Raw genomic sequence first — 24,410 nt, 5'->3', positions numbered from 1 at the left:
AGTTCAGCTGCCTTTTAAAGATATGAACCATTAAGACTATTATACCTAGGTGAGTTTATTGGGTTGCTTTACTCCACAATGAGAAGAGAAATGAAGCAAAATGGACCATTAATGTGGTTTTGGTTTGCAAACACTTCAAATATCTTGTCCCCTCTTCTTTCTCCAGCATTGCTGCCATAATCAGTTCTTCCCAAGCTTCTACCACATTTGCACAGGTGTAATCTGATGATACCTTGGTTTGGCTGGCTACACACAATTCTAGCCTCTGTTATAGATTTCTTGAATATGGAGGTATGGGATGGCCACTGAAACTCACTTTTTACTTACACATTTGTATCCTAGAAGTGTGGGAACATTAGTGCACAAGGATTATCCTCTGCCAAAAAAGGAGGAGAACATATGGCAAATTGCTTCCCCTCTCATCCCAATAGTGGAAGGCGACTCAGTAACAAGCTCTTGACTTGGCTTTCACTCCTTCTGGGTTTCAGCTGCCCTGCTACTCATTCCTTCTACCTGGATCATTTCCTCCAATTAGTGTTTAGCTTTTTCTACGGATGTTAAAAATCGCTGACTAGTAAAAATTAAAGGAATTAAATTCCTCATGAAGAATTCTACCTACTTTAGGGGTAGAGAGAATGAGTCAAAGAATGGAAAGAAGAATATTTTTCAGCCATTTCACTTCATTTTGCTTTCACCTGTTTAGTATTAAGTAACAAGACTAATTTGACAATCCTTTCTCACACCCATAAACTCACAACCAGGAGAGTTAGAAAATATTCCCCTTCAATTTTTAAGAATGAATCCTGTCTGATGCTGCCAGTGTACATGAACTATACTAGTCTTTAAATATGTATCAATTTTTTGAAGCCATGGGTTTAGAATAAAAGGTTAAAGAAACATATTTCAGGAAAATCAGGGATACAGTGACAGAACCTTTGCATGAAAGCCCTTTGGCATTCTTTCAAAAATTTTAAAACTTATTCAGCAAGAGAAAGACTGTGTTAATACCCTCTGTGATTTCACAGAAATTAACACTTCAGCAGATGTCAATGATGCTTTTTTTCTTTAAGTGAAGGCCTTGCTCAAATTCAAGCTTTGGAGCAAATTTTCTACAGGCATACCCATAAAGCATTTATGGACTATAATGAAGGTCTATTGTAGGAAATGTCTAAATTATCCAGTTTGGGGAAAAAAGAAAAAGCAAACATTAAAAGCAATGGGAATGAAATAGACGAAAGCCTGTGGTTTACATTATTGTTCACTATTTTTTTCCACTCCTCAGATTAGAGCTTTCTTTGAAGCATGCCATAAATACATATTTCTGTTTTATAATGTATGTGTTATTGCACCACAGGTGACCAAACAGAGGGGATTTTTTTTTGTTTTTGTTTTTGTTTTTCCTATTGACTGCTAGCTGTCTGTCTTGCCAATAGTGTTAGAAATGAACAAAGATGTAGACCTCAAACTTAGGTTATCAATCCTGGGGACAGTAATCTGCTCAGAATTTAGGGCTCTGAGATTGGTCTGGATCTGTCCAATTATAATGTCAATCCTGAGGGAGAAGAAGTAGAACACAAGGAGGAAGAGTAAGCATCAAGCTGTAGACAGATTCAGGCAGTCAGAAACAGTGGTGTGCTCTGACCTTGAGTGATATTTTAGATTACTGCTTCACTCTTCCTTTCCTTGAATGTGAAGAGACACCGTAATTGTGTAGCATAAATTTTCAAGTCTCCATTTTGGCTATAGGGAAAAGCGTAAGAATTCCAATTAGATTTTACGTTTATCTTTACCCTTTTTAGTTCCCTGCTGTGAGTCAAGGGAATTATATATGAGCACTAGCTAATTGTCTAGGGGTTAGATATATCTATTATTAAGCACCAATGAGTCCAGAAGTACAACCTATTTCAGAATCCACACTCTATTCTAATTTTCCTTTGGGTCAGGGAAGAGCAAAGCAATGACATGAATTTAAATTCTTGTTCCACAAGAGAAAACAATGTCCAAGAACCAAATTGTTTTTCAAAAATAATCAGCTCTCCAGTTGGCTGGGTTCCATTATGGATTTACTCTTAATGCAGAAGCTGCAAAGGTAAAAAGTGTTAAACACATCTTAGAATAGAGGCCGAAGATTACTCTGTAGTGCATGCATATGCATGCATATGCATCTCTTTATATTAGTGGAGAGCACTCTATGGGAAGGATCTGGTGGCACTTCCTAAATTCCCTACAGTCTGCAATCTCTGAGATTTCCTTTTTTTACAGTTTCACATTTATAGATGAAAAGATCTAAACAGCTTGGCAGTTTCTTAGTTAATCTGATCATTTGGGACAGCCAGATTAAATAATTCAGGTCCCGGTTGAAATACGATTGACCTAGATGACCTGGTTTGCCGGTTTGCAATTATCCAGTTGACCCAGATATTGCCAAATCTCCACTTCATGGCAGTTTTACAACACGTGGAACCACTGCTTTAAGTATCTGTCTCCTGAGACTTAAGTTGGCTCCTGCTGCTAATGAGATTAGTTACACACATGTTGCCTACTCGCAACTTCCTTCATTGCCAAAAAATCCAGCTTTAGAAGTAGATAAAAGACAATGAGATTGTTAGAGAATTAGGGTTCAAAACCATTTTGGAGGGTTAGCCAAGGTCATACCTTCATAGTATGGGAGGAACAAGAATATCATAGGAGTTAGGGAAAACTGATAATTTCCATTTTCACTTCAGCATCACGGGGGGCTTGAGTTAGAGTAGCCACCAGATTAATGTGGCTTCTACAACTACTGAGGGCAAGCTTTCTGTAGGGTGTCCTTGGTGACTGGGTCTAAGTTTTCTCAGGAAACCCTGTTAGAATTTTCACTTGCAGAGTTGTGGAAAGATGGCAAGGCTGCCTGAGAGCCCCACCTCCCTAGTATGTTCTGGTTGGCAAGACTGCCAACCAGAGTGGCTTTGAGCCCAGGCTGAGTGGCCAAAGCCACCCCAATTTGGCTGTGGAGGCATGCACAGTGTGCATTTAGCAAAGCCCTGGTTGGCAGGCATTTGGGGTCATGTAAACTTTATTTTCATTTTCAAAAACATCTCTGAAGCAAGCAGTGGGTACCCCCAAAGAGGTTTGCTGCATATTTTGCCCCTCGTTCTATATTACCTCATGTAAATAAGAGGTAGTTTTCTGCATGGATTTAGTTTCATGTAGAACACTAAACAGGGAATTACAGCTATGGCACAAAATTGTAGTAAAAATCGAATCAGTGGGAGCAAGTCACAAAATGTGCTTTTACCCCAAGAATTTTCCTCATTGTCACCCTTATATTGCAAACTACCCCGTTACATATCTAAAGAGGTGTGTTTATAAAGGTCAAATTTCTCACTCTAATTTATGCATCAAAAGTGAATATGCAGTCATAAATAATTTTAATCTCATAACAAAAAACACCTCTAGGTATATTTATCTAAAATACAACAAAAGATGCTTATATATGAAAAATAGTGAAACAATAGAAAAAAAGAAATTATCTTAAATTGCAGTCAAATAAACTTGTATTATATATTAGAAGCTTTCTAATTCTAACTCTGGAATGTTTTATGAAGAGAAACGATGCTATCTGGTTGTCAGGAGATTTTTTTTAGGTAAGATTTAATTAATTAATTCAAAAATTTTCAGAATGATTTATTTATTTAGAAGCAGAGGTGAAACTAAATGATTTTTAGAAGCCCCTTGTGAACCTAGACTTCTGTATTCAATGTCTTGATGATAAATTTGCCTTGTGTACCTGGGAGGCATAAATATTAAAGAGGACACTAGACTCTCTCTACTCTACATTCACCCTTTCCTATTAAGAAAGCCCTTCCTGGAATCATTCAAGAGGACTCAGTAAAAAGTAGTTAACTTCAAAGTGATACCAGGAATCGGCAGTTTCAGCCCACATTATAGTGGTGTGCTAGGGTGTATGCATCCTGGATTTCATTATAATTATCTGTTCTTTTTCTCCCCATCCCCCTTACCCCTCCTGGTTTTATAGCAATTTCTCAACCCCCTGATAATTAGGGTGGTCAGTCTTCACGGGAGTTTGAATTTCAAAATCTTGAAAGGGTTCTTGGATTGTTAAACAAGACTAAAATAAATGTTATTTGCTGCAGGGGAGGAGGGAATCTTAAGCACTGGAAGGTGTCAGAAGTCCAAAGCATTTTTAGGATTTCCATTAGGAAAGCTCTTGGGAGTGGGAATTGTCTAGTAAATATCACTCGGGTGAAAGGCTTTTCGGGAGTTGACCTAGGCGGTCACAGACATTTTTTTTTTTTGACTGGAATTTCTACCTTATTTCTCTGGTTCCCAACCTTGACCCCGATGTTGGGTTGCTGTCTCTCTCTGGAATGTCAATAGCAACCTCATTTTTTTTACCTTTTCTTAAACCTCTTTTTGTTTTCCTTAGGCCTCTGGAATTTGGGCCAACATGACACCAATTGCATACTCTCATGGAGGCCCAGCAGCCTCCTGGACTTCATTTTCAACTTACTCTTCCTCAGTGACAATAGCAAAAAAGAAAGGAAATAAAGATGTATTGAAAACAAGGAAAATATGGGCCTAAAAGGTGTTGGAAGGAAAGGGACTAACATCAGATCAGAAGAAGGCACTATTATGTAAGTTTCAGCTAGAAATATGCTAGAATACTCTGCAAAACACAGAAACTCATTTTCATTGGATTGTTATTTTATCAAAATCAGACAGACGAGACTGTCAGAAACACTGCATCCACCTAGTAATTGTATCTGCCATCTGTACTGTGATCCTTAGCAACCAATTGTTATTACAAGCATAAGGCTATATGAAATGCCCAGAGTATCTCCAGATTCTACAGATATTTTAAAGAGATACAGTTTTTATTCTGGCTGCCAAATAAATAAGCAAACAGAATTATATCATAAAAACATGGTCAAAATCAAGCAAAAATTGTTTCATTAACTTACTTGAACTGTCACTTCTCTCAGTGTTTTAAACACCGGTATGCAATATGTTCTATTTACTCTTTTACAATCAGATGGTCTCTGGTCTTAGTCCCATAAGTATGTGGGAATAGTGCCAATCCCCAGGAATGGCACCTGGGCCCAAGGAACTTCCCTATACATGCATGCTTCTATAGGGATGGAGGTGTAGTGTTTGCTACCTACACTTGAAGTATGTCTAATTGTCTTTTCCAGGTTGCTCTCCGAGGCCAGCTCCCAGCAAAGACATAAAGCAAGTGAAATGTGCTTTTGGTGCTCTAAGTTTGCCATTTTTATTCCCCATTCTTTAGTATTCACTACCCTCAGCTTTATTAACTTTGTCAAAATTTAGTCTCAGGAAAAGGTCTCCTGGAAATATTTTTAAGTCTTAGTATGAAATTTGAAATGTCACTCCTTCTAGGGTGATTTGTGTTTTTATTTTTAATGCTAACTATAGAATAAAATTCTGTATCACTTTTGAGGAATTCCACACATCATTGGGTAGGTGAGAAAGAGATTCTGGAGGGAGATCAAAGAAAGCCCTCTCAGGACACTAAACACTCCTTGAGTTCACACACACACACACACACACACACACACACTCTAAGGTGAAAGAATTAATGTACATCACCTTTCTGGCATGTGTTAGAAGGCACAGCAGTTATCATTCATATGTTTCTCACTAAATTCTATGCTGCAAGTAAGATTCAAGAGAGAGGTTAAATTATTTCATAATGGTCACACAACTATTTAACATTAAGTCCACAACAAAAACATCAGCCAACACCTGGTCTCTTTTCTCTGTATATTCTAATCATTTTTGTTGATTTGAGTTTGTATGGAAAGCATTAATGGAGCATTTCCTGGGCTCAAATTCACATAAAATTACCAGAGGAACCAAATGAGAAAAGTGCAAAATCCTCTCAGAAACCTCAGGGAGAAGTCAGACCCATTTTAATGTTTGAGGTCTTCATTCATTTTTTTTTTTTTATTTCTGAAGAGACACTTCATTTATCTTCTTTGTGTCATCCTTTCCTTTGGTTAATGGATGGTATTACACATATTCTTTGATTACTGACTGATCTTTTATAACTTCTATTTTGTGAGGCATGAAACATTTTGCACCACAAAACATGGCATTTTCACTATACAGTAACTACATATTTATTTCCCTGAAAATGTCCCTGAGATCTGGGTGCTTCATTTTCAGATTTTCCAACTTTTTCCCTTTTATTGATTTCATTGTTACTATCAATATCTTGTTGCAAAATGGTTTCCTTGAAAATCATAGGCAAAATTAATATAGCATTTGTTCACGAATGCTATTGTATTCTCTACTTCCTATGAGAACGCATGTCCTAACATTAGATGAACTTACAGGCATCAGAACAGGCAAGAAGTGCCTGATATTGAATCTTTTTAATGTTTGACCTTTCTTCATTTACTGCTCTTTAATCACCTATGTGCATACCAAGAAGAAAAGGTCATAAACATCATTTCATTCTTTAACTATTACTGATTAAGTAAAGGCATATTAAAACAATAGTTGACTTCCATTAGCAAGGCAAGTCAAGCAGTTCATAAGTTACCTGTTTTCATTTATGCAATAAATATTAGTACCCTCCTATCACATATGCCAGGCACTGTTCTTGAGTTAGGGAAATAATGGGGAGCAAAAGATGTGTCTCTACTCTCCTACAGGTTAGTTGGGGAGACAGGTAGTAGTCAAACAGAAATGCAAATGAAGTTATCATTACAAATTAAGACATGTATTCTATCAGGAAAAAAAAAGAAGAAAAGAAAGAAGGAACCAAAGAAAAAACAACTTTATATGTGAGTTTAAAGCAAGGGAACCTACCCTAAAATGAGAATTTGAGGAAGTAAAGGGAAGCTTCAAGAAAAAGGGACCCTGAGTTGAGATTTGAAAGACGAGGAAGGTTAAATTAAGAGAAAAGGATGAAAAAGCTTTTATAAACAGAGAGTATAATCAAATACATGGCATTTAGAAAGAGAATGGAGACTTTAGAGACAGACAGAAGACAACTTGGCTGGAGCTCATAGACTGAGGGACAGAGTGATCATTGATATGGTTTGGCTGTATCTCCACCCAAATCTCATCTTGAATTACAGTTCCCCTAATCCCCACATGTTGTGGGAGGAACCCAGTGGGAGGTAATTGAATCACAAGGGTGGTTACCCCCATGCTGCTGTTCTCGTGCGGGTGAGTGAGTTCTCACGAGATCTGACTTTTTTTTGTTATTTGTTTGTTTGTTTGTTTTTTGTGTTTTGATATGGAGTCTCGCACTGTTGCCTTGGCTGGAGTGCAATGGCACGATCTCAGCTCACTGCGACCTCCGCCTCCCAGGTTCAAGTGATTCTTCTGCCTCAGCCTCGCAACTAGCTGGGATTACAGGCACCTGCCACCACACCCAGCTAATTTTTTGTATTTTTAGTAGAGATGGTTTCACTATGTTGGCCAGCCTGGTGTCAAACTCCTGACCTTGTGATCCATCTGCCTCAGCCTCCCAAAATGCTGGGATTACAGGTGTGAGCCACTGCATCCAGCTGATCTGATGGTTTTATAAGGGGCTTTTACCCCTATTGCTCACACTTCTCCTTGTTGCCACCATGTCAAGAAGAACATGTTTTCTTCCCCTTCTGCCGTGATTGTAAGTTTCGTGAGGCCTCCCCAGCCCTGCAGAACTGAGCCAATTAAATCTTTCTTTTATAAATTACCCAGTCTCTGGTATGTTCTTACAGCAGCATAAGAATGGATTAATACAATCATTAATAAGGCTAGGGTGATAAGCAAACACCAGACCAGGTGGATATTTTAGGATGTTGAGGATGTTGCTGTTTACATTAGGAGCAATGGGAAGTAACTGCACTGTTTTAAGCATAGGGGTATCATAATTAAACAGCTTTGCATTTTGAAAATATTTTTTATGCTCCTGACAGAGTTTAGGTTTGCTGAAGACAGAGAACTCAGTGACCAATTCTGTCCTTTAACATCCAATTATCATAAAGATTTGATGGGAGAGAAAAATAAGGGATACACTCTGTAATGCTTTTAGGGAATTTCTTTCTTCCTTTCTCTCTCCTGCCTTCCTTTCTCCCTTCCTTTCTTTCTCTCTCTCTCTTGAATTGATAGTATCACTTCCTACTTCTTCAAATAGAAAAGCTACTTGAGAAAGGCATTCACGAAGCTTCACTTAGAAAGATGTGTAGAAAACTATGAATTCTTATACACGGTGTGAAGGAACAGTAATAAATAATAGCCAGTGGCCAAATGCAGATTTATAATCTAGAAGCAAATTTGTTTCTCCATTGGATATAATGTTGCACAGGGGAAATATGATGTAATTCCATATTTACAAAGATATTCTAATCCAGAGTGGAATGTTATTCAAAAAAACCCATGGATGTTTGATAAAATTATAGTATTAAAAGGAGCCTCTTTATCTAGACAGAAGTACACCAATAAATACTGAGCAGATGTTTATACTATTTCTCTTAGTGCTCAAAGATGTGAATATTTAATTTATTTCTTCATTCATTCATTTACTAAACACATTTTTATCCCAACCCTATGCCAGGCACTGGTTCTTATCCATTTTATCCCAACCCTATGCCAGGCACTGGTTCTTAGCATATAGGAGAGAACTGAAGAGATAATGATTTTTTTTCTGAGGATTATATTTTGAGTGGGGTCGACAATAAAGAGATAAGCAACGAAATAGATGGTATGTTAGATGGTGCATACAAAGGGAGGTGTGATTGCAAGGCTGTGATTGGGGGGCTTGAGATATATATATGTTTTAAACATTTATATTTATATATTTATATTTGTATATATGAAAAATCACCATTAGTGAGGTTTTCTCTTAATATACCTATCTTACACATATAATACTTATGAATGTAAGTATTATATATGTATATGTGTATATAGCACACAAAGGGAGGTGGGATTGCAAGGCTGCGATTGGCGGGCTTGAGAGAGAGAGATATATATATATATGTTTTAAACATTTATATTTATATATTTATATTTGTATATATGAAAAATCACCATCAGTGGGGTTTTCTCTTAATATACCTATCTTACACATATAATACTTATGAATGTAAGTACATAATACTTATGAATATAAGTATTATATATGTGTATGTATATATATGTGTGTGTGTACGTGTATATATTTTTGTATGTATGTATGTATGTATATGTATATTAAAAGAAAACCTCACTGATGATGTGGCATTTGAGCAGGTTAGAATGCTGACACCCTAAATCAAAGAAAACCCGTTTACAATTTTTTCTCAGCCCATTGGGTAAAGACACATAAAGAGTCACCTTAAATGTTATTATTTTTCTAACATCATGTTTAAATGTTGTTTTCTTGGTATTTGATATTAGAAGATCATGCCAGTGCTACCTCATCCGCAATCTGCCATCCCCTCTTCTGCTTTATTTTTAATTGCTCGAGGCCGATCTACTTCTGGCTCTGCCTGAAGTGCCTGCTATTTGATGATTATGGATGCTATGAATAGCATGTTTGGGAAAAGATTCACTTCATTTGCAATACAGTTTAATTATAAAAGAACTTTTTAAACTAATGTTTTCTTGCTAATTCCTTTCTCAAACTTGGTCTTTCTCTTTGTTTAGCAGATGTGTTTTCATTATACACCCATTTGGCAATTTTGAAGCAAGTTCACAACAGAGCCCATTTTCTAAACAAATCTGCACAAAGATGCAAACTCTGAACTTGACATTGAGCTTTACAGCTGCAACAATCAAAGGATAAATAGTTTTGTCAAGAATTACCATTCTGAGATTGGAGATTAAATCATTTTCATTAATGAAATTCATTTTCAGGGCAGTATCATCAAATACTATTACCTGTGTTAATATTCAGAAACAAAATATCATATTTATGTATAATACCATTGATTTTAAAGTATTTATTTAAGAATCTACTTCAACTCAATAGTACGAAAATAAGTCAAGCGAAATCTACACACATTTTAAAAATTGCCTTTATGTAAATACTTTAAGGTTGCCTGTCTGTTGTTGGCTTCAATATTTCATAGAATTCTTTTTAAGTGGATCAAATTATTCAATGTGCACATATGGGTTGTATTATAAGATATTATGGACTAAATGTTTATGTCCTCCCCCACTTCATATGTTGAATCCCTAAGCCTCAGTGTGATGCTATTTGGAGATGGGGATTTTGACAGATACTTAGGGTTAGATGAGGTCATGGCAGTCGACTTTTGGTCTGATGAAATGAATATCCTTGTAAAAGAAACCAGAGAACTTGCTCTCTCCCTCTCCTCTCACACACAAAGAGATCATGGCTGTATACAAGTCAAGAGAAGAGGACTCAAAATGAAACCTACCTTGTTGTTATCTTGATCTTGAACTTCCCAGTCTCTAGAACTGTGAGAAAATAAATTTCTGTCATTTAAGCTACCCAATCCATCATGTTTTGATATGGCAGCCTGAGCAGACTAAGATTTAAGCTATATCTGTTATGTTAATAAGTGAATTCACTGATAAATATGATATGACAGAAATACTAATCTGATGTTTTTCTGTGTAGGACATTGGAATAATGAAACAAAAATGTAAAAAAGAAACTGGCAAAGCACATGCACAATGGGCATTCAAGTCATCTTACTGAATACAAACAAGTACTTAAGAAACACTGACATCACAGGGTCCTGATTCTCCTTACAGACCCTTAAAATTCAGAAGCGTATGCAAATGAATAGTCCACCTTCAGGCTTGCCTAGTTTTCAATAATGTTTGACCTATTAGGCAATATATTAAGGAAAATCAATAAAGTTGACATCTCACTATCGTAGTGATGTTTATTTGTCTTATGAAGTTGAACTCAGTTTTTAAGGAGTATATGAAAATTTTAAATTTTTGTTTAGTTTTTGGACCAGCATAGAACTAACTATTCAAGACATAACTCAAGAACTTATATAAAATTACTGCTATGATTCAAGTATGTTTTTTATTTTGTGGAAATCTGAATAACATGACATAGAAAGTTATATTCAAAAACAATTGTTAAATATGGTATGAGAGAGATTTCATGACTAAAATTCCCTCGAGGATTTATGAAAGATGCTTAAAACCACATAAAATTTCCTTTTTTTTTTTTATCACTTCAGTCAGAGTGAAAGGTAAGGTCATAATGCAAATATTTTTACCTAGCGATTAAGCATATGAGAGGGAGGTATCGAATTTATTTTCTCAGTCATGTTTAAAATTAAGCCAGTTTCCCTTCTCATTCATAGAGTCCCCAATAACGTTACAACTTGCCCTTAAATGTCTGATGAATAACAATTAATGATTAATTACTAGGTTTTTTCAAATTTTTTAGTGGTTTATTATAGGAGATAGTAAATACTAACTTAGCCCTTGGTTATGCTTTCTTTTCAAATTAAGTTACATTAAGGTTTAATTCTATCTGAGCTGAAATAAATCATGCAATTTGGTGTAATTTGTTGGGGGAAAAAGTCTCAAAACAAATCATATGCACACAAAACTAATTAAATTAAATATGATTCACAAAAATCTAAAGCACTAAGAAATCAGGACACTCCTACAAGTTAACCTTTGTCAATATGTTCATAGAATTTTAAGTTATTTTGAATAGACAATAAAGCTACCCAACCAAATTGTGCTGTACATGTACACATTAAACCTTGACCAACATTAATTAGCAAGCAGGCACACAAGAGTTCATGCGGTATCTTTTTAAAGCTCTCTGTCCTTTGAGGAGCTACAATAATCAATTTATACAAATTATCACTCACAGCAGAACTAAGAGTCTAGAGGCAAGATTCTTTTACTATCTGGTTGCATCAGGCAACCAGAAATCATGTGAATTCAAATGCTTGAATTGGCAAGAATAGGGCTTGTCTCATAAGTATCTTAACCAACTTATGTATATTGAATACCTTTAATTTAACCAATTAAAACTCATTTCTACCATTTGTGATGGTAATTGAAAAGTCACTATTTTCATCTATTAAAGCCTACCTCTTACCTTTAAATATAGTAATTAGCATATCCTTGATTTGTGATGGATAAATGGATAACAAAATCACTTTGGGCTGTCTCTAGAATGGACTTCAGAAATAGAATGTCAGGGACTGATTTAGCACCAAGATTGTAGCCTAGCCTAAAGAATACACATATAACATCATATTCATACTACACAAAGAATTTTAAACCTGATGAACTCATCTCTGTCCAACTTATCCATTAGGCTATGTCTGACACCAATGATATATCCTGAGATCTAATTTAATGCAAAATAGATTAGTGCTAATTGTAATGCCATCTAAGAATGATTTTAATTGCTTTCATCTTGGCTTTTCTATTCATTTTGTGTCACATTTACAGTATGCCACATATTGTATTAAACCACCCACATTGTTGTACTCAGGATTTGTGATATGACTTCGTTTGACCAATAAAATATGAGTAGAAGTGGAGTGTAACACTTCTGAGAAGCTTTAGGAGGCAGAATATGGTCAACTGTGTTCTCTTTTCTGTCTACCACAAGGCTGACAATATTTCAAGCAGATAATTCACACCAGTGTGGGTCAAGAATTAAAATATGGAGCAAAGCTGCATTCAACTCGTAAGAGTCATATAGCATAAGTGAGAAATAAATCATTGTTGTTTTTCAGCCACTGAGATATTGGAAACATTATAACATCAATTAAGATATCCTAACAGGGTGCAGCCACAGCAAGCCACCGAGAATTACAAGTAGAGGCTTACTATGGTTTCATTAACAAACATGGAGTGTGGAATTTGAAAGCTGCTAAGTCTGGGTTACATCCTGACAGCAGCTGTTACTAGCTTTGTGACTGACTTGCCCACTCTTTATTGTCCATCTTATTATAAACAGATACTAATAATAATTAAAATAGAACTAATAATATTATTCAGAGACTCTAATGAAAGTTAATTGAGAAAATGTGTCTAAAATTCTTATGATAAGGCAATATATTATATAAATCCTTTTGTTACCTTATTATTATAATGACTTAATTGATATCTTAAAATATACTCTACTGTGATTCCTTTCTGTGGATAAACCTTATAGGCATAGCATTTCTACTTACAAAAGGAGTTAGGAGTTTGTTTTTACACTTGTTCATGAAAAAGCTTATTTGCAATTTGATTTCCTAGCACAACTTTGGACATTTCCTTAAACTTTTTATATCCAAGGGTAACATTTCATTGGAAGAGCCTCATGGCACTGGCAAACTGGAAATATATGCTGAAATATCCACATTTTAGATCAGCAGTTCTCAAAGTTTCTGTTCTTAAAAATTTCTTGGAAATCTCAAGTTATTGAGCACCCTAATGAGTTTTTGTTTATGTGGGTGATATGTAATGCCTTTATTATATTAGAAAAGAAGGCTGGGCATGGTGGCTCACGCCTGTAATCCCAGCACTTTGGTAGGCCGAGGTGGGCAGATCACCTGAGGTCAGGAGTTCGAGACCAGCCTGGCCAACATGGTGAAACCCCATCTCTACTAAACATACCAAAAATTAGCCAGACGTGGTGGCGGGTGCATGTAATCCCAGCTACTCAGGAGGCAGAGATAGGAGAATCACTTGAACCCAGGAGGCAAAGATTGCAGTGAGCCAAGTTCATGTCATTGCACTGTAGCCTGGGCAACAAGAGCGAAATTCTGTCTCAAAAAAAAAAAAGAGAGAGAGAGAAAAAGAAAGAAAGAAGAAGAAAGGAAGAGACAGAAAGGAAGGAATTTCAAATTTTTTATTTGTTAAAATAAAAATATTACCATTACATATCATTAAAATAATGTTTTATAAAATAATTTTATTTTATGAAACAAAAACTAATGAGATGAATGGAATTATTTTAAATCTGTGCAAATCTCTTTAATATCTGACAGTTAAAATATAGCTGGATACTCATGCTACTTTTGTATTCTACCTGTTATCATATGTTACTTTGGCTGAAGTTTATAGAAGAAATATGGCTTCAAACAGATATGTAGTTGCAAAAGGAAGAAATATTTTAGTAGCCTTTTTAAAATTATGGATATTATTCTTTGATATTATACCAAAACTTGATATGTGGTAGTTTCTTAAAGGTCAGTTGTAGTGTAAAATCTGAAATTATGTAAATGAGCTTTTTATATTGTTATATTAAAATTCAAAGGTCTATCTTGCACTTTGAACAAATCTGTTAGACATTTATGATTGATTTTATAACTTCACAGGTTGGTCACTTGAAAATATAGTTTCACTGAGGTACACAGTTTTTTAAAAGGCTGACATATTTCACTTTATATAAAAAAATCATATTTATGGCCTAGCATGGTGGCTCACGCCCGTAATCCCAAAACTTTGGGAGGCCAAGTCAGGTGGATCACTTGAGGCCAAGAATTCTTGACCAGCCTGGCCAATGTGGCGAAACCCCATCTCTTCCAAAAATACAAAAATTAGCTCGGTGTGGTGATGCACACCTGTAATCCAAGCTACTCTGGAGGTTGAGACATGAGAATTGCTGGAACCTGGGAGGCGGAGGTTGCAGTGAGCTGAGATTACGCCATGGCACTCCAGCCTGGGTGACAGAGTGAGACTCTGTCAAAAAAAAAAAAAAAAAAAAAACACATTTATTAATTTCCCTACCAATCCCATCAGAAATGTCTTAAGTTTTAGGATGCTCTCAGGTTCACAATGGCAGATACAATTTATTATTCTAATTTTCATGTGGAAGTCATATTTTATTACTTGCAACAAATATCATGAGTTGTTTATCTGAGCTGACAGGTTCACATCATTCATTTTGACAAAACACATACCAAATACACAAGTCTGTATTATTGTAATTTGTTTTTAGTCATTCTTTCAAATAAAAATTGGTTTCCACCAAAAAAGCAGCATAAGTGCCTTTCCTGGAGACCACTGTCATACTCCTACGTGCAGCAGGGGTGTCTTACTCATGCTTCCTACTCAGTTACACAAACTACTCGAAAGATGTGAATTCAAATTGATCTCAAAGAAGTAAAATGTAGAAAAGAAGATACTAAAGGCTAGGAAGGGGAATGAGGGATATAGGGAGAGAATTGCTAAAAGAAAAAATTACAGCTAGATAGCATTATTAAGCTCTAGAGTTCGATAGCACTGTAGGATAACTATAGTTAACAATAATATATATTTTCAAACAGCTAGAAAAAAGAATATTGAATATTCCCAAAACAAAGAAATAATAAATGTTTAAAATGAGAGATATGGTAATTACCCTGATCTGCTCACTATACATTGCATGTATTGAAACATCACTGTGTACCCCAGAAATATATACAATTATTATGTTTCAAGTAATAAGAATAAATGATCTAAAAAATGTGAACTCAGGGTAGAGTCTTAAAATAAAATTCATTTTATTCATCAAAGACTTTAAGTAAAATGGGCTACTATGCCCCCCCACCCCCATCTTGTTTTTAAAGTTGGGTGGACATGAAGAAGAATACAACAAAGATTAGTATGGTTTGATGCCATTGCCCTGATTGTGCTAAGGTAGGGGTTTTATCTACAACTGCTTTTGCAGTATGAGTGCAAATGTCAACACAATGAATAAAAAACACAAATAATGTTATAGTTCCACTACAGAAATAGTTTTTACCTCTTAGATTCACTGAAATGGTCTTGGAGTCTGGGGGATCCAAAGATCACACTTTGAGAACTACTGTTTTAAACAAATGGTTTCCACCTTTGTTTTTGGTTTGGGGATAACGGACTCCTTTAAGAATTTGATATGAAAACCATAGTGATAATAATAATAGCTGCCATCTATGTAGAGAATCTAATGTGTCAAATATATACTAAGAATCTTGGACGTATTATTTTATATAACCTAAACTAGAGAGCCATAAGAGATGTATTATTAGACCCATTTTATAATGAGAAAATTGATGGGCCTGAAAGATTAAGTAATGTTCCAGGATCTGCTAGCTTTTAATTTGTGGAGATGAGAATAGGACCCTGGTATTTCAATTACGAAACCCTAGTCATTCTTAACTACTAGGTCAATTCATTATTATTATTATTATTATTATTTATTATTATTAGTTTTAGGGTACATGTGCACAATGTGCGGGTTTGTTGCATATGTATCCATGTGCCATGTTGGTGTGCTGCACCCATTAACTCGTCATTTAGCATTAGGTATATCTCCTAATGCTGTCCCTCCCCCCTCCCCCAACCCCACAACAGTCCCTGAAGTGTGATGTTCTCCCTCATAGGAATACATAGAGTAGTCCCTACTTATTCATGGTTTTGCTTTCTACAATTTCAGTTACCTGTGGCCAATCTGAAAATAAGTGAGTACAGTACAATAAGATGTTTTGAGAGAGAGAGAGAACACATTCATCTAACTTTTATTATAGTATAGTGTTATAATAGATCTATTTTATTATTGTTGTTAAGGCTTAATGTACCCATTTTTAAATTACTCAATTTATCAATTAATCAGTTTTAAATTTATCATAGCATATGTAGGATTTGATGCTATTTGTAGTTTCAGGCACTCATTGGGGGTCCTGGAACATCTTCTGTGGATAAGGAGGGACTATTGTATTTGAACATAAATTGGAGATGACGCAGGAACCTGAAAAGTCAATTTATATAAATACTTATTTTTTGGAATCTATCTAGATCACTTATACATATTCCAAGTAAGACTTTTTTTTTGGGTGGTTTGCCATGAAGCAGCACTATTTACACCCTTTTCCTATAGAAAACCCTTGCTTTTTTTCTATCTTTTGATTCCTATTTCTACATTATTTTCCACTGTAAAAATTTAGTCTCCCATATCATGGCGAGTCATTTAGAAAATTTTGGTAGAAAAGTTGACAACTTCTTTTTTAAAGTCTAGATCCTTTCTTTTTGAAACTGATGGAATTTCAGTGGTTCTATTTTATTCACATGCTCACTTGAGACCCTCATATCGCTCTAGATTAATCAGACACAGCTTCCTTTTCCAAAAGGGTGTTCTTTTCTTTTAGATGCTACTTCTATGGGAAAAGGAACTTGTCTGATGTCTATGTTGTCTCCTGTGTGACTCCAGATAAGCAAGACATGGCAATGAGGGGTTGTCCCATATACTTTTACCCTGCCGAGGACTGATAACCCAATGGACTGTGTTCATTTCCTACTTGGATTGATTCTTCTCTCTCAGATGACAAGTTCGTGGAATTTGTGGGAACTCTGCTTTAAGAGTGGTAGCCAGGTGCCTTGCTAGTCACTCACATCTAGGCTGAGAGAGAGTAACTAGCCACCAGCATAGGACACGCTAGCTGTGTGCATTCTGTGGTTTTCTCAGAGGGCAGAGGACCTGGTTGCTGGCTCTGCATGGCTGCCATTCACACCCACTTCTGGACTTGAACTGGCAAAAGAGAAGTATCTATTGCTATTGAAAACTCATATAACCAAACACTCTTACCGATGATAGGCTTCAACAAATAGTTTCTGGGCACTTAGTGCAGGCACAGTGTTAGAAACACGGAAGCAACAGAAGCAAGACAGCAGGTTCCAGCTCTCAGAAAGTCTGTTGTTTATGGGTGAAGTCAGCTGTAAATATATAATTATACACTCAGTATTGTCTACAAGTAAACACATCAGTGGAGTTCTTTTTACTTTTGCTTGGTTATAAGAAAAAATTACTTTAGAAAAGGGAAAAATCTTTCAAAACCACCCACCTAGTCTCACCCCAGGCCTCCGCTGTGGGCTACTAAGCTGCAGCCACACAAAACACCTTCCTGAACATACCATTCATTCCTTTGCCCCCTTTCTCTTCCAGGAAAGTGACTCCTTCTTTAAGCCCCAGTTCAAGTGTTACCTTATCTGTGGAGCCCTCTTCAGCTTTCCAGTGAGAGCAAATTGGTCCCTCTGTTGTGTTTCCTGGAACTTGGAGAAAGGAAAAAGCATGAAGTTTCCTTCCTAGGAGTAGGAATTCAGAGCTCTTGCGTTTGAAGTCCAGCTCTGCTACCTCTTGTTGTGTGATAGTGGACTACTTGCTTAAAGTCACCAAGTCTCAATTTCCTCAACTAAGGTATGGAATAGTTTGACTGTGCCCCTTTGTGAAATAACACCAGAAGGCCTAGTGTATAGTAAGCACTCAGGGTTTATGTCTAATAACATCCTAGTGACTGCAATTCATTTCTTAGTAGTGTAATTAGTTGTATATCTGTCTTCTTCATGAATCTGAGAATGAATATTTAAAACCTAAGTTAGAGCACCTTTCCCTCCGCCCAAACTCCTACAATGGCTCCCTTCTCACTTGGAGTAAAAATGAAAGGCCACAATGACCTACAGTGAGGCTCTAGTTAATCTGTCCCTTTTTACCTCTCTGCTCTTGTCACCTACTACTCTCTGGCTCTCACTCCACTTCAGCCACACAGCTTTCATGTTGTTCTTATAAGTGAGCAGCCTCCTGCCTTTGAGGCTTTGCTCTTGCTGTTCCCTTTCCCTGGAATGATCTTTCCTAAGATGTTCTTTGGGTTTACTCCTCTATCTCATTTGCTATCTTCCCTGTCACCTTTCCCCAGTCACCCACAATTGATGTATTCTTATTTTATATATTTATTTATTTATTGAGACGGAGTCTCACTCTTGCCCAGGCTGGAGTGCAATGGTGCAGTCTTGGCTCACTGCAAGCTCCACCTCCTGGGTTCAAGCGACTCTCTTGCCTCAGCTTCCTGAGTAGCTGGGATTACAGACGCCCACTACCACGCACAGCTAATTTTTTTGTATTTTTAGTAGAGGTGGGGTTTCACCATGTTGGCCAGGCTGGTCTTGAACTCTTGACCTCAGGTGATCCACCCACCTTGGCCTCCCAGAGTGTTGGGATTACATGCGTGAGCCACCATGCCCAGCCTAATTGCTGTATGCTTCTCCTCACACTCCTTAGTTCATTTTCTTGCTTTATATTTCTTTATGGCACTTATCATTGCTGTGTATCTAGTTTACTATATACTCGCTCTACTAGAATATACAGTCTATTAGGTAGCAGTAGAACATATATTGTGTCTCTTTCTTTCACCACCGAACTCCTGAGCACCTCGATGAGTGCCTGGGGTCTAGTAGGTGCTCAATAGTTACTATTGAAAGAAAAAAGAGGGCTGGGCGTGGTGGCTCATGCCTGTAATCCCAGCACTTTGGGAGGCTGAGGCGGGTGGATCACCTGAGGTCAGGAGTTAGAGACCAGCCTGGCCAACATGGTGAAACCCTGTCTCTACTAAAAATACAAAAATTAGCTGGGCATGGTGGTGCAAGCCTGTAATCCCAGCTACCCGGGAGGCCGAGGCAGGATAATTGCTTGAACCCGAAAGCTGGAGGTTGCAGTGAGCCTAGATCACGCCATTGCACTCCAGCCTGGGCAACAGAGCGAGACTCTGGCTCAAAAACAAAGGAAGAAAGAGAAAATAAATTGCCTCCCATACCCCTTGGAGTCTGTGCATAGTTTGGTTTAGAGGAGATACTGAGTAAACCCTAATTTAGCATAAAAAAATTCCTTGTGGTAGGTATTTGAATTTACAGATTATCTCATCAGTTTGTATCTTTAAAAGAGACTAGGAAGGATGATTTCTTGTGTGAACAAGTTTTTGTATTCCATTGAGCTGTGGATTTTCACTGCTTGTATCGGGGTCATTTTTAGAAACCCCTTATGAAAGTGTTTATTATTTAGTGCTTTCCTCCCACAGCACTCACCTCACAGCTAGAAAGTGTAGAAAATGTTATTTATTTTGCATTGAGAAGGATGTGTGTGTGTGTGTGTGTGTGTGTGTGTGTGTGTGTGTGTTTTCTTTTGTGTCTGGAAGCTTGAAAGAAGGTAGAACTTATCTTTGTACTTTTGAAATTTTTATTTGGGCTTTTGAATCATAAAAATTTTTCTTTAAGAGGTTTAGATCGTCCATGACTAGTTTTTACTCCAAGAGGCAGTGTCATATTTACAAGGGCTTAGAAGGAATAATTCTAGTGCAAGGTCAGATTGCAGCTAGCATTTATAGTAATTGGCTTTCCCACCATTCCATGGCTATTACCATTTAATAATTAAGTCTATAGCCAGGTTGCAGGGTCATTCTTTCTCATTTGTTCAATATTTTAAAATATAAATTATGCGATGTTATCTGAAAAAAAATTCACCCTCCTAATTTTATTCTTTTGGAATGTGTCTTTCGGTCTTGAAAATATCAGTGTTTATCCTAAATATATTAGTAAAAACCTTTTGTTTGGGTTACAGGTGATGTGTATGCATATACACAAATACACTGCCAGAAAAGACAACTACATATGTGCATAAATATAACATTTCTTTGATAGCAGGGGAAGTGAATAAGCAGAGTATTAGTGATGCTCAGACATCAGTTACTCAGAGAAGTACATGTTACAGATTTCTAATAATTAATTTTTTAAATGGCCACAGAGCCAACAATTTGTGAAGTGACCAGATTAATTTTTTATTATGTTTTGTTGCAATACGATTTTTTTGCTTGATCACTGAAAAGGAAAAAAAAACAAATCTCTTTTACTGATTCAATAGTGTAACACCAAATGTAAAATAAGCCACTAAACATAAGGTATAAGTCTGTGGGTGGGAAATTGCAAAATTTAAATGACTTTATTATCAAAGGAAGAGGCAGGAAGAATAGAAATTAGACTTTGTTCAGTTTAGTATGGGGTATTTTCATATGTGAGTGTTCTGTGCTCACTTGCAGGTCATTGCGAGTTGTTTTTTGTTTGTTTGTTTGTTTTTTCACTATTTGCTTTTATTGGGAAACAGACACAGGCCATATCAAGGGGTGGGAAGCCAGTTGATGCCTTCAGGCAAGACCCACAACAACTGCAGCCAGAATTGGGAACACCTCCATGGCCAGGCCTCAGCCCAACACTGCAAGGGTATGGGCAGAAGAGGTCCACCTTTCCGTATTGTGGTCACCAGCCTTTTCTAGGAAAATCAGTGGCCCCGTAGTGAGGTATGCTTCTTTTGTCTTGCGCCTGCAGTTGCTAGAAGCAGACTTGTGCCACTGTGGGGTAGCCTTCTGGAATGACCTAGAATGCCACAGTCACCCTGTTAAGGTGATATTTACAGATGTCAGCAGTGTCTTCTACTGGGGACCAGCTATTGGAAAACTTGCTGAAGGAACAGGCTTTGTTTAGTTGATCTGGGACTTGGTCAACCAGATTGACCTTCAGATAACAGGTGATTTATATTGTGTTTCTGGAGACATTAGCAAAGTGGAAGACATTCATTGTGAATGGGAAAGCCTAGTATAATAGGGCTTTGAAGGCAGAAGAGGCATCCAAGAGACCATCCACAAGACAGCCGTGGAAGTCAAGGGTGGTGTGGAGAGGCACTTTCTCCTCTATACTGACACTGTGGTGGTGAAAATGGCTCATGATTTTCTGAGGAGCAGGCTCTTTAGCTCAAGTCTGTCTGCTCAGCCTGAAAAGGAACCGTGAGTGTCATATAGAAAAAGTGACTTTCTCACCAGGGCTGAGGCAATGTCTGTGTACTCAGAACCAATTTAGCTTGTAAGGAAAGATGAGGGGCGGGGTGGGGGGGGTGGAGAGAGAGAGAGAGAGAGAGAGAGGGAGAATCTTTGTAAACCTTACATGTATATTTTATTTTCTCTTAATAATTTTATCATCACTTAGTGTCAGGAAAATGTATTCCAGAGAAAATGATCATCCCTTTTAGTAGCCTTGAAACTATTTACAAATTGCCCTTTCTGGGTCTCAGTTTCTTTATTTGTAAAATGAAAAATGTTAAGGTGATTGTGAAGATTAAATGATTTCATAAATGTAAGACACTTATAACTATGCCTGGTTTATAGTATGTGCTTCAATGAGTATTAGCCATTTTATTGTCAGGGTGGTTGTCATTTTTTACTCAATGAGTTTATTCTGCAATTTATTGTCGTAAGTAGTGATATTAAGTTTGACGGCCAGGTGTGGTGGCTTATGCCTGTAATCCCAGCACTTTGGGAGGCCGAGGTGGGCAGATCACGAGGTCAGGAGATTGAGACCATCCTGGCAAACATGGTGAAACCCCGTCTCTACTAAAAATACAAAAAAAAATTAGCCGGGCGTGGTGGTGGGCACCTGTAGTCCCAGCTACTCGGGTGGCTGAGGCAGGAGAATGGCATGAACCCCGGGGCTGGAGCTTGCAGTGAGTGGAGATCACGCCTCTGCACTCCAGCCTGGGCAACAGAGTGAGACTCCCTCTCAAAAAGGAAAAAAAAAAAATTATCTGGGCATGTTGTCACGCACCTGTAATCCCAGCTACTTGGGATGCTGAGGCAGGACAATCGCTTGAATCCCAGAGGCAGAGGTTGCAGTGATCCAAGATCCCACCACTGCACTCCAGCCCAGGTGACAGAGTGAGACTCTGTCTCAAAAACAAACAAACAAACAAACAAACAAACAAACAACACAAAGAAAAGTTTGACCAAATCTCTCAAGGGAACCATATTTTGGAGATAAGATAATGTATATGCTCAAATCCAGCGCTGTAGCAATTATATTTGGAGTCACTACTGTTGCATGCAGTAAGCACATTTAAGATCAAGGAAACACTTTATTATTCACTGGAAGAACTTCAGATATTTCCTATAAATAAATGGTTCTCAAATTTCACTGTGCAACAAATAGTTTATTTCTAGAGCTTTTGGTTTTAGGTTTCAGATGGGAAATTGGTGAAAGCTAGATCCTTGGAAACATTGAAAGAGAAGCAGGGACAGGTAGGAGACTGTGAAAGATGACAGTGATTTTGACTAAATGGCATTCTTTACACTTTCAACGTTACATTTGAGAAACCATATTAAATTTACTTTCCATTTTACAGCTACTTTGAAAATCTTACAGAGGTTTCCTCTTGTACCCATCTTGTGAGTCACATGGCCACCATTTCTAGCCTTGTGGAACAGTACAAAACATTAGTAATAAGAAGGATTCACTTGGTGTATTTCTTTATAAATTGTTGAGGGATGTTTTGCTTTACTAATCTCATTTCTCTTGCTCTCTTAGAATTTGAGAATCACACATTGACTAACAAGTCAGATTTAGAATGTGATGTGAGAGCATGTACAATACTCAGGATGTGAATGAAAATTATCTTTTTAATAGTTATTTTATAAGCTGCTTTGGCATATAAGAACATTATTAAGAACAGCAAGATCTCAGTTCTAAAGCTACATTTTTCTTTTTTTTGATTCAGGATTCTGAATTCTGGATGAGTACTTTTCAGGGTGAATGGTTGCAATCTCAAGGTGGGTTGCAATGGTCTAATTTTTTGAAAATTAAAAAATCCTCCAACTACAGAAATTCAATAAACTTTGGAACACTTGAAATGAGCAATTGGTGAGTGGCAATAGGATCTATCCAACGAATTGTAGGCAATACCCACAGACTGTCTCTTCGTATCGTAAGTTGTTATTTTGCATGATTTAAAAAGTGGTCATTGATACAAGCTACAAATGGAGGCCTTTCATATTCAAGCATGAATTTGCCCATTTAACATTATAGACCTTTCTAATAAGGGTATGTACAGTTTCCATCACACCTGTAACTAAATTTGACCTTGTTTTGTAAACATATCACCTTGTTGTATGTATGCATTTGAAAACATTCATTTTAATTTGAAATATATAATTTAGTATATTTAGCTAAACTTTAATACATAGTGACTCAAGAGATACTCTCCCAAATACCTCAAGCAGGAGGCCATTTGTAAGACATCCAAAGACAAGTGACCACAGGCATGAGGCCTGGGCAGGGGATTTTGAAATGGCAGCCAAAGTAAACTGTATCTTGTTAAATGAGCATGTTATTTAGAAACAAAGTTGCCCTATTGAGAAGTGTACTTTTGAAATGTTTCCAACTTTGGGGTGACATTAAGCAAAATAAGAGTTAAAATGGAGTCCTTCAACCTTGTACTCTGTTAGAAGTTAGGCATCAGGCTCCTCAGCGGAGATACCATTTTAGGATTGGGATGGAGAAGCAGCTGAAGAGAAAGAAAAGCACTTTGCTAAGACAGGATATGCCTATGTACTCTGTCTCCACAGCTGCATACTCAAAGAGGATAAATGAGGGCATATTCACTCATTAATCAACCAAGAGGGATCACACACACAGAGAAAGGCTCCAATCAAGTTGCTCGGATGTTTTGGTCCGTAAGTGCAATCACTAATTGCCTGGATATGTGCCTGCAATTCTTAGAGTTGGCCCACGGCCGCGTCGTTGGGAATCTAGTCAGACTTGCAAGATCCAGCTTCCCAAATCCTGTCGATAGCTAGAGCCTCCGATCTTGACACACTCAGCTATCTCTTGCTAGATTTCCCAGAAGGGAAGTGGCA

General features: G+C 37.1%; 1 long non-coding RNA gene across 4 annotated transcripts in view; it reads left to right on the top strand.

The window, feature by feature from the left end:
- The window catches only part of LOC131383800 (uncharacterized), a 205,753-nt gene that overhangs the window by 142,857 nt on the left and 38,486 nt on the right, over positions 1-24,410 (top strand). For 3 of the 4 annotated variants that reach the window (XR_009214111.1, XR_009214112.1, XR_009214105.1), the window contains exons 6-7: positions 4,430-4,637; positions 5,196-5,307. The exons of the other annotated variant lie outside the window; for it this stretch is intronic. This is a non-coding gene — a long non-coding RNA (uncharacterized LOC131383800). Of the gene's footprint in view, positions 1-4,429; positions 4,638-5,195; positions 5,308-24,410 lie in introns of those variants that run through there. 4 annotated transcript variants of the gene reach the window in all.

This window comes from Hylobates moloch, unplaced genomic scaffold, assembly GCF_009828535.3.
Source record: "Hylobates moloch isolate HMO894 unplaced genomic scaffold, HMol_V3 SCAFFOLD_6, whole genome shotgun sequence".
NCBI lineage: Eukaryota > Metazoa > Chordata > Mammalia > Primates > Hylobatidae > Hylobates > Hylobates moloch.
Note: the sequence above shows the minus strand (reverse complement) of the source record. Positions and strands in the feature narration are given on the sequence as shown.